The sequence below is a fragment of the Tachyglossus aculeatus genome, chromosome 10, assembly GCF_015852505.1.
Source record: "Tachyglossus aculeatus isolate mTacAcu1 chromosome 10, mTacAcu1.pri, whole genome shotgun sequence".
NCBI classification, from domain to species: Eukaryota; Metazoa; Chordata; class Mammalia; order Monotremata; family Tachyglossidae; genus Tachyglossus; species Tachyglossus aculeatus.
In genome coordinates, this window is record NC_052075.1 from 18,536,655 (window position 1) to 18,549,049 (window position 12,395).

Consider the following 12,395-nt stretch of genomic DNA (forward strand, 5'->3'; position numbering starts at 1 on the left):
ACCAAGAGAACCGTTGAATGTAAATTTGTCTTGACTGAAACAATCTTAAGATCTAAGGGCTTTGATTCCACCAACCTTGGGCAGCTCGATACTTTTGAGAGAATCCTTTTTTTCCATTGGAGTATGAATCAATTTCAGTGAGAACCCCATCCAGTGAGAGGTTTTGACAGTACGCTGACATGACAAGAGACCCCCCACCAAGCTTGGTTGGGGCAATGGGAAGCCTTACTTAGAAGCCACAGGGTAGAGAACCAATGGATTCTGGCCCTCCCAAATACTTGCGTCCCATAAGTACATATCTTTAAATTGTATATAATAAATTGCTTCTTTATTCATAATAATGTTTGTCTCCCCCTCTAGACTGTAGGCTCGTTACGGGCGGGGACTGTGCCTGCTAATTCTGTTGTACTGTACTTTCCCAAATGCTTAGTATAACACTCTGCACATAGTAAGCACTCAATAAATACCATTGATTGATTGACTGATTGATAACATGGACGGTGCTGGGGTGTAATAGATACACTGTGCCTTCCCGTTTCCCGAACGCTCCCCACCGAAGCAATCGTTTTGCTTTCAAGCTTTTCCTTTAGTCTTTAAACATGAAAATTAGTTGGCTTTAAGTACCCTGAAATCTCTTTTCCCTTCCACCCTTTGTTGCCTAAATAAAGTAATGTGGGGAAATTAAAATGGGGAAGTAGAACATTCTGTGCGGTTTTCTGAGAAACTAACAATTATGACCAAAACCCCATAACCAAATTAGAGCTATAAAAAAAATTCAGAATCAAACCATAGACCATTTCAGAAATTCATTTTTGACATAAAATCTCACCCACTAGTTTTACGAGAAGAAATCCATCTAAACTAAATACTGCCTCAGAGTCCTGGCATCCTCTTGTGGGACTCAGAAGTAGTCTCACAGTGTAACACATCACTCAATCAATAGTATTTATTGAGTGACTACTGTGTAGAGCAATGTACTAAGCATTTGGAAGAATAAAATAGAATGATCAGTCGATCTATCAGTGGTATTTACTGAACACCTACTGTATGCATAGCATGGCACTAATAATAATAATAATAATGGCATTTATTAAGTGCTTACTATGTTCAAAGCACTATTCTAAGCACTGGGGAGGTTACAAGGTGATCAGGTTGTCCCATGGGGGGCTCACAGTCTTAATCCCCATTTTACAGATGAGGTAACTGAGGCACAGAGAAGTGAAGTGACTTGCCCAAAGTCACACAGCTGACAATTGGCAGAGCCGAGATTTGAACCCTTGACCTCTGACTCCAAAGCCCGGGCTCTTTCCACTGAGCCACGCTGCTTCTGCTAAGTGTTTAGCCCTCTGGTCTGCAAGCTCACTGTGGGCAGGGGACATTTCTGCTACTCTCCTAAGTGCTTAGGACAGTGTTCTGTACATAGTATTCTCCTTGGGGCTTAGAACAGTGCTTTGCACATAATAAGCACTTAACAAATGCCACTATTATTACTACTATTATTATTTAGACTGTAAGTTTGTTGTGGGCAGGGAATGTGACTGTTTATTGCTGTATTGTACTCTCCCAAGGGCTTAGTACAGTGTGCTGCACAGAGTGAGTGCTCAATAAATTCAACTGAATGGCTCCTTTTTCTGATCTTGCTGGAATAACATCTGACCGTGCATCTGTTAATGAAGCTGTCTGCCATGGCTAACATCTTGTGCTAGAATCGGTCAAACCTCCAGTATAGGTCTTGGGAGTCTACCAGCAGTAGGTCCTGGGAGTTGTATTGTACGCTCCTAAGTGCTCAGTACAGTGCTCTGCACATAATAAATGCTCAATATCACTGATTGACTGATTGGGTCTCTGCACAAATTAACCACCACCACCCTTCCTATTAAGGCAGGCAAATGGAGAGTGAGGAAATCAAGCGGAGGATTTAATTTGTCTTAAGGTTAACAAACTAAACTCTCAGGAAGCTGAGACCTTCATTTAACTTTAGGGCACCATAGACATTCAACAAACAATTTTTGGTAATTTTTAAAGACTGCTTTAAGATAGAAGAAAAATGGGAAACAAAAAAACAGGTTTAATTTCATATTTACTATCTTCTCAACAGGTTTCTATATATAATGACATTATTATTGCTTAATAATATTTATCAATTTTCTACACTTTTATGACTTCAGGATATTGCACATAAAAAGGAAAACTACTGAGGAGCTTTCATCCTAAAAAAGATATAAAGCACAAAAAGAAATGAGTCACACACAAAAAATGATTTTGACTTCCTTGCGGAGTACATGAATGCAACTTGAATCAAGCTCAATTCCTTTCTTGCCTTCTCCCCAGGTCTCTGGCCTTTGGCAATCCAATTCTGGTGAAACAACTGAGCTAGGGAACCATCTCCGCCTGCAGTCAAGCTTATGTGGGGAATTTACAAAAGGGAAAATTGAATATTAAGCTGCAAGATAACTTTTATCGGATTGCGTTGCAAAGACTAGACTAACGTTTGGGGGAGCCATGAAGCATCAGTCTTGCTTTAGATCCCATCCCATGTCCACTTGATTGATAAAAGTTTTTGGGGGTTTTCCAGTCAAAGCGGAGCCTCCCTCACCACTGCCACCCCAGAGGAGGCCCAAGGCAATCCCCAAAGTCTGGGCTGGCTGAGCCAGGTTAAACAAAACAGCACAGAGCCAACGGGACCTCCAAGCAGCGGCTATAAATCAGTCGAACTTCCCACTGCAAAATAGAGACTCAGGAGAATCAGAGAAGCAGGTGGCCTAGTGGAAAGAGAACAGAATGATCATCAGATCTAAACGCTTATCCTGACTCTGCCATTTGTCTGGTGGATGACCTTGGACAAGTCACTTAAATTCTCTGTACCTCGATTTTCTCATCTGTAGAATGGAGATTAAATACCTGTTTCTCTCTCTCTCTTTCTACCTCCCTTAGACTCTGAGCCCCAGGTGAGGCAGGGACTCTGATCTATCTGATCATATCTACCCCAGTGCTTGGGACAGTGCTTGGCACAAAGTAGGGCTTAACAAATTATATTACTATTAGTACTATCACCAGTAAGAGACCATCATAAGAATATAATCTTACAGAAGAACTCTGCCTGTCCAATCTCAACTTAATGCTTTTTTGCTCTTCCATGCTAAATTGCCACAAAAATCACTGATAGGAAATTACATTATTGCTCGTTGGCTAACAAGGCAGATTTTATTAGGACTGGGAAAAAACATGCAGATTCTGCAATAATTTTTTTCAGAGTGATAGTAAATTTGCTCTGAGCAGCCCGATCTTTGGCTTGGAATACCGCAGCCCAGATTTATCCCAGTGCTAGGGAAACTGTTCTAAAATCAAAATTTGATTCTGTCTTTTTTCCATCATGAACATGACCACTGGATTCCCTTGTTTCTTCTGAATGGCTATTTTACTTTCCCATAGTCATATTTACAAAGCATTTCAAAATAGGAACACCATTTGGAATTTGCAGTTTTACCAGCAAAATAATCATTGAGGACATCCACTCACTTTGCATTGAAAGTGCTTCTGAAAAATCACGATGTAATTTTTTTTATTGCGCCCCATCTTAAAAAGGAAAAAACTTGCCCAAATTTCAGCATGTGACTTTCTGAATGCAGGTATCTTCAAAGTCTAACTTGGATGACTAAATAATGGCTAAATCAATTTCAACTCAAAGAGGAAAACAAAGGGGCTTTCTAACAAGGCCTAGTAGCATTAAACCCCAAATCCTCAAAAACTGAAGTTAACTATCTGTGCTACTTAAAACATCATGTGCTTCTAAAAGAAACCTAAATCAGTGGCTAGGTTTGATCTCCCAGCCCTGTTTTCAGACTTGAAGGAACAGAGGAGATGAAATTCCCCATTAGGGCTTCACACAAGCAGAAAAGGAACTGTTGCATTAGCCACACACCTTTGTCAGGTGTGCTTTTTCTATTGTTATCAAAACGATGAAGGATTAAGATGATGGGATCAGCCCTGGCAATTTTTTTATGAATCTTCCTAAGCCAGAAGAGACACTTTTCTTAGACAGCTGTGGAAAGGAATGCAGGCCGCTGCGTGCTTTGGGAAGCTTGTTTCAAAACACCTGGAGTGTGTGTCTAATCCGACTCCTAAAACAGCTGAATTCTGCTTCCTCAAAGCCAAATATTTTTTTTTTTCCCTTTTTCATATTAACTCTTTAGCACATAAGACTCTCAGTCTGCCTTCCTGGAACTAGCCAAAAGGTGTTTCCTACCTCCTTTCATTTTTTAATGGGAAGGCAAACCCTCTTCTAAGCATGTCAAATCGTCAAGATCGTAGGAGACTAAACTGCCCAGGTCAAAGTGGAACCTGATGAGCTGGGATTGATTTTCCAAGAGAGGCCCTTCCAAATTAAGGATGCTGACTACGATCTGCACTATTTATGCAAATATGTGACCCTCGGGCATCTGCGAAATTATCAAAAGCAATCCTCAATTGATCCTCCTTTGGATGCCCCTCAAGTATTGTTATTCTTTAGCGCTTTGAGCTCCTTAGAGCTAGAGTCTATACAAATACAGGGTATCATCATTATTAGTATTTCTATTATGTCTGCCAAGTACCCAACTCTTTCAAATCTTCTTTGAGGTGGAGGATAATAGCCCAAGCCGTGCAGATGAAGATAAAGCATTGGATGGGGACTCGGATTCCTCCCGGTCACATTTTTTAATTTGGGATTTTGGACCAGTGATTTAATCTTTTTGCAGCTTCTGAGCCCTCCTCTGTGAAATGTGAGTGATAATAGCTGCCCTCCTACCTGTCCTAAAAACACAGATTTGAGATTGAAAACATATCATCCTCCAAGATGGGTGCTTTAAAAGTATGGTACTGTAATTAATCCTCCCTTAGTGATGAAAGAAAAATAACAACTGCGGTCTTTGTAAAGCTCTTACTTTGTGCCAGGCACTGTTCTAAGCACTGAGGTGGATACAAGTAAATCGGGTAGGATACAGTCTCTGTCCCTTGTGGAATTCACAGTCTCAATCCCCATTTTACAGATAAGGGAACTGAGGCACAGAGAAGTGAAGTGATCTCGCAGCAGAGGCAGGATTAGAACCTATGACCTTCTGATTCCCAGGCCCGTGCTCTAGCCACTATGCCATGAGTTGAGGAGGCTTCCTCAAGGTCAACTGTAATTGTCCTGCTTTTTTAAGGAGGACACTAGGGTCCGTGAGATTTTTAATGGAGTGTAGGTGTTTTAGACTGACAGCAAAGACCAACAAATCCCTTCTACTCGGTGTGCAGGTGAAAATGATCCCTCATTGGGTTCTTGAATTTGCTACTGGCAGCCTGCCATCCATCTAATCCAGAGATAGGGTGCAGACTGGAGGGATGGAAGAATACTGCTGGATTTGTTTTGGGCTGCATTGGATGACTGTCCAACACCTCAGTGGCACGGTGAATATAGCAAAAAGTTTCAACGGTTAGAATTTACAAACTCCCTCCCCTGGGCTTTGTCCCAGAACAACTTTCTCCTCAAGATTCAAAGTCAAAGAACCCTATCACTGATCTTTTTGAGGAAATTAAGCGATGAACTAATAGGACTATGATACATTCGGGGTCAGCAAACCTCACCCAGCTGTGCTATTTTAGCTTCCCAAAAGAAGACTAAGATGTGTTTATTTTAATAATAATAATAATAATAATGGTGGAGGTATTTGTTAAGCGCTTACTATGTGCCAAGCACTGTTCTAAGCACTGGGGGGGATACAAGGTGATCATGGTTGTCCCACGTGGGGCTCACAGTCTTAATCCCCATTTTACAGATGAGGGAACTGAGGCACAGAGAAGTTAAGTGACTTGCCCAAGGTCACACAGCTGACAAGTGGTGGAGCTGGGATTCGAACCCATGACCTCTGACTCCCAAGCTCATGCTCTTTCCACTGAGCCATGCTGCTTCTCAAATCCCTGGAGCCTCTAAGTTGCTTCTATTAAAACATTTTCACTTGTGAAAAATAATTTGTTTACTTGGAGATACTCTATATGGTCCATTTCTAGCTCCAGAGACAACAGAATTTCTCCATTGGAGAAGGAATTTGCTTCCCAGTTTCTTAACTGCCCTGCTCTTCACAAAGAAACTTTAAATATATATTTTTTTCTATGCAGAACTTGAATAAAATGCATACAACAAATCCCACATTCCTCCCCAGATCATTCCAGGGCTGAGAATTTGACTGGGTCTTGAGCAAAAAACATGTCAAAAGGAGGAAAACATAATTTTAAAAATCAAATGAAGGCAAAAGGGAGCAGTTAGCTAATAATTTAGCTTTTCTTTTATACTCTTTGACCTCAATCGCACTTTGGGCCTGATTTTGTCCACAGTCTTCATCCTATGGTAGAACTTCCCAGAATAGTGTGGTAGGTGGAACAACTCAAGAATCCAGATTTTCAGACAAATCGGGAGAAGATTGGGAAATAAGCCATCTATTTGAGTGCCGGATTCACTCATGTATATGTTCATGGATGGTTTATGTGAGGGAAGACTGACAAAAACAGGAAGACATTGGGGTTACAGAAAGGAAGAGCAACTCAGCAACGGCAGGAAAAAAAAAATCAATATAGAGGCCCACTCACCCCCCAAATCAACTTTTGAGGAACTTGGTCTGCAGAAGATGGAAGAGGCTACTTATGCAAGTTCAGGGAGGCTTTATCATGAGTAATAATCAGTTCATTATTTACTCAAAGCCTGGTGATAATATCTACGGGGACCTGCTGTCTCTCCCATGGGCAACTATAAGCCAACACTGCCCAAGGGGTAGATGGAGGGAAATGGAGGAGGGGGACTTTCTTTCTCTTTGGAAAGGGGGAGGGGGGCAATTAAGAAGTTTATAGAAGCCTGAGGTCGAGGCGAATTTAGAATGTAAGCCTCTGTTCCAAAAGGAGCCAAACTGTCTAAGAAAACGGATACTGACTAGTCGGCCGAAAAGAAGTATGGGCCATAATGGGGAAGCCACAGAAAAAGAAACCAAATTCACAGTGAAAATAAGGGGCAAAGCAAATACTGTAATTCTCTGAGAGAAGTACAAAGAGCACAAAGCACTATACAAATTCTACGCCTTTAAAAGGAAAATAAAAAGATGAATAGTGAACAAATGCCTATGTCTGTCAACTCTCTCATCTCTAAAGGTAGTGAAGTCAGAGAAAAACAGATCATTAAAATCTACACACAATTCAAAAGCTTCATTTGCCCCGATTGCTAGACTGTCCAGGAGAGTTCTGATTATATTTTGCGGCAGCAGTAAAATTGGTTGAGAGAATTCCATTTCCTCTCTCTTACCCTGCCTATCCTCCTCTGGTGTACAGTCCAATAAGCGGTAAAATGACGAAAATGACCAAAAGTCAAGGAGCAAGAAGCAGGAAGAGGCCCAGATAATTCACAAACTACACTGTAGGAGAATTATAAGAGAACTGGGGGCGGGGGTCTCCACAGGAACTACTCAATTCTGTGTACATGCTATTTAACTTTGGGAAATCTCACCCTAACAACTCCCTCTTAGGTACACAGAATATGCACTTCAGAAGGTATACAAACTCTCCTTGCATTCTCCTCTTGAGTAAAATGGAGATATTGTCATTAATAACACTAAATGGTAAACTTCTTGAGAGAAGGGATTATACCTGTCTAATTCAGTGCCAGTCACCCTGTGGACATGCAATAAATACTTGTTAAATGACAGACAAAGCACTCCTTGGTTGGAAGTTTTACGGTTGCAATTCACTAAATGGTACCCTAGTGACCTGATCCACTTTATACTTCTCTCTGAGCTTCTAATAAAACAGGATTTCCTTAGGTACTGAGTAAAACACTACTCAATCATATTCAAGAGCAATAAAGTGTTCTCACCCTCTAGTGTTTTTCAGCCTAATTCTGTAAATTTGAGTTGAAAGTAAACAATCGAGACTTTAAAAATACATTTAAAAAGTGTTCATTCCAGAGGCAAGTTCACAGATGTTTCACAAAAAATCAGGATGCAAGATTAAAAATCCAGAACATGTATATATATATATATATATATAAAATCAGCAGAATAGCAGTATCCTTAATTATAAAAAGAAATCTGTTATGACCCTAGAATTGATATATGGAAACATTTAAATGTGTGCATGAGTAATCACACTACTAATTTAAAATGTTAAGGTATTTTACAATCATTATCAGGAGCTTGTCTATACAATGGGTAAGGTGGGAGTTGGGAGAATCAATCAATCATATTTGTTGAGTGCTTACTGTGTGCAGAGCACTGTACTGAGCGCTTGGGAAGTACAAGTTGGCAACAACACAGCTCTTCCCATCTTCAAAGCCCTTTTGAAATCCAACTGCCTCCAGAAAACCCTCCCCAATTAATTTTTCTCCTTCTATGGTCACATTCTCTGTCTCCCCCTTTTAGACTGTGAGCCTACTGTTGGGTAGGGACTGTCTCTATATGTTGCCAACTTGTACTTCCCAAGTGCTTAGTACAGTGCTCTGCACACAATAAGCACTCAATAAATACGATTGAATGAATGAATGAGCAAGGGGTGGGGATAAAGGGGAGGGAGAGACAAAGAATAAGGCACAGTCAGTACATTAGATTGAGAGGAATGAAGAGTTTAAGCTAGGGTGTAAATGGGAGAATAAAGTATATAAGAAACAGGGAAAGACCTGATAGAGTGCCTTGAAGCCACTGGTCAGCAATGTCTGCTTAATGTGGTGAGGAATGATTAAGCACTGGAGGCTTTTGAGGAGTTTTAAAAATGTTTTAGAAATCTGATCCAGGCATCAGGGTGAAATATAGGCTGGAGAGGGGAGAGACTAGAGGTAGGGAGACCAGTGAAAAGCACTGCCTGTCTCCCCATCTAGACTGCAAGCTCCTTGTGCCCAGCGCTTAGAACAGTGCTTTGCACATAGTAAGCACTTAACAAATGCCACTATTATTATTAGTAGTATTACTGTGGGCAGGGAACATGTTTACTGTTATAATCTTAGAACAGTGCTTTGCACATAGTAAACGCATAACAAATGCCATCATTATTATTATACAGTAGGTGCTCAGTAAATATGATTGACTGACTGAGCATTCATTCAATCATATTTATTGAGCACTTACAGTGTGCAGAGCACTGTACTAAGCACTTGGGAAGTACAAGTCAGCAGCATATAGAGATGGTCCCTACCCAATAACGGGCTCACAGTCTAGAAGGGGGAGACAGACAACAAAACAAAACATGTAGACAGGTGTCAAAGCAGACTAGTCAAGGATTATTATTATCACTTTTCTTCTTGTTATTATTGTATTTGTTAAGTACTTAGGTGTCAAGCACTAGGTCAGATACAAGCTAATCATTTTGGACACAGTCCCTACCCACTTGGGGCTCACAGTCTACATAGGACAGAGAACAGGGTATTGAATCCTCATTTTAGAGTTGAGGAAACTGAGGCACAGAGAAGTGAAGTGGTTTGCTCAAGGTCACCCAACAGGCAATTGGCAGAATTGGGATTAAAACCCAGGTCATCTGATTCCCACACCCATGCTCTATCCACTAGGCAACACTGCTTCAATCCTCAATCCTGTGTCAATGGCAACCTTCACACACAAATTATGGCAAAACAAATGTAACATGGAAATCGCTTGTGAATGAGAGAATAATTGAGGAGAAATCCCAAGAAGACTTCTGACTGCACAAAATCCTGTAAAAACAGGAGGTTTGCTAGAACAAAAAAAGTTGAATCTTGTATCTACATCACAGTAAGCACTTAGGAATTACTATTATTTTAGGTCATTTCTGCTTGGTGCTACAGTAAATAAATGTAAATTATGATTACCATAGAGCCCCTATAAAGCGAGGCACAATTGTCTCAACCATGTCTGAGAAATAGGAATTCTAATAACTGAGAAATTATAAGAATTCTAACAATGTAAAAACTAAACTGGATTCTAATAATAGTTACTAAAATATTACATTTTCTTGTGCAAAAAGTAACAATTCTTATTAGGCACTGGCAAAGGTACATTTTTTTTTTCTTCCAAAACTCCTAGAATGCAACTGTAAGGAACTTGGACTTTGCTTGTCTCATTTTCACCTTGAAAATGAAATTCAGGCGAAAGGCAATATGACATTATGCTGATTTCTGAAAAGTGCGATAATAACGGAGGATAGATTTTCAAGTCCTCATTTCCTATGGACAAACTGACCCGTGCTTAACAATATTTTTCTGGCTACCGAATTGTATTTTGGGTACGCAAAAGGGACCCGTGAGTAAAATCTTCTAAATTTTAGGAGCATCCCTGATCTCCCAAATAGATTTTTTTCCTGCACTGTAATATTTTAATAAATCCTCTAGATGGCTCCGTATTTTCTTAAATCAAAAACTCGGAAATCATAACGACGTACAGTAAATGTCACAGGAATAGCCTATCACACGGGGAAGATCACGCCGAGTTTAATTGAAGAGATAAACATAATTTTAAAGTTATTAAATACTTCTAGCTCCTTTTCTACCGCCGGAGTTTCAGCGATCCTTATCTTTTTAATGTTCAGACATGCAAGTGTCATGAAAAAATTAATCCACAGTTGGTTGCTCCGCAGTAGTTTACAGTCGGTAATTGAAAATGGAGATTAAAAAGTGTGAACAGAAATACAAAGAAAGATCGACGAACAGGAAGATTTTTTTTTTCAAATTACAACCAAGAGCTCTGCTTATATCCCGAGTAATTTCCTAAATGATAACCACAAAGATTAAGGGGAATTATGGTCTCGAATTACAGGAGAGCAATATTTACAAAGTCTTCTTTATTTGTTGATGTTTTGTTTTTTTAATATTCCTTTTGGGTTTACAGCCCGTATTACATTACAGAGTGCATAATAAACTCGGAATGTTCTCCTTACTTAAAAGTGACTTTCCTTTCGTTGGATGCCGTCCCCACCCCATATTTCAAAAACAAAAAATCGTACGAGTCTGTTGCATCTTACTTCATACGGATAATGTGGAGAGTAGGTAAGTAATGTGGAAAAAATATTCGTTCGGATGAAAAGGTGGCTGCCCTGCCCGGAATATTTCTTTCATCATATAAATTCAAATTAAAAATAAATCGAAACCAAAGAAATAGGAAGGAGGAGGAGGAGGAGAGGAAGAAAGAAGAAGGAGGAGGGGAGGAAGTAAAAGAAGGAGGAGGAGAGGAAGAAAGAAGGAGAAGAAGAAGAAGATTTAGGAAAGATTACTAAGCAGGGTAGATAAATTAAGTGTGATTTCCATTCAGTGATTGTCCTTTCATATGCCATTCCGTAACTGAATTAGGCCAATATATATATAATATACATATATATAATATACATATATATATATATATATAATCGAAACGACTTTAAAACGGTGAAAAAACATTCGAGAGGATGAGAAGTGGAAGAAAATGACTTTGAAATTTAGTTTTAACGCAAGTCACGGTAGTCTGTTAGTGTATAAATAGCTTCTCCGTTAAATGAACCGATTGCTTCGCTTGCAGCTTGGAAATGGTGAAAGAACCATGCATAATTCCAAATAAGAAAGTGAAAGGTGAAACCCATTATTTTGTTTCTACAATATTGTAAAATAAAACTTTTTTTTAACAAAATGTACCTAAAAGGACATACACTTAAGTCAATAAATAATTGCTGGTGGCGTTTGACATTTTGGGGAGCATTTGCCTAGGGTCAGCGGCAGATTTCTCAAAGTGTACCACGCTTGATCGCTTATTAGGATGGAGGGATGAGAAGTCATGAAATAATCGTTTTGATTGTACCATTTTGGGCAAAAAGGACTTGCCGCGTAGTTTAAATTACAGCTTAAAAAAAAGTTAATCCTGAACGAAATCATAACTAATGATTTGCAATTTCGGGAGGTTGATTTTTTTTACGAAAACACTTTGCGGACCCAAATCAAAAACGAACATTTACAGATAAAACACGCGAACATATATATTCCCAAGCGCTTAGTACAGTGCTCTGCACACAGTAAGCCCTCAATAAATGCGATTGAATGAATGAAATACTGTGGGCACAATCGGGAAGGGATCGCTCGTAAGAGTGTTTGGAGAGGGATTCCAAGGATGGCGTATGGATTTTGAAAGTGGGACTCGGTTTCCCCGCAAAAAAGAAAGGTTTGGATGGAGGGTAGGTAGGAAGGTCGCGGGTGCTGCATCTCCGCAGCCACCTGGAGCGTGTTAGACGACCGTCTCATCAGCCATAAAAAAAAAAAAAGAGGTCGCTTTCAGCCGCGATCAGTCCCCTCGTCCTCCCAACTGGGAGGACCCAGGAGTCCCAGGTCCCTCCCCAGAGTCGGACGGCTCCCTTCTCTTGTTTTTCTTTTCTTTTTTCTTGCCTTTTGATGTCTGTCTCCCCCCCTCTAGACT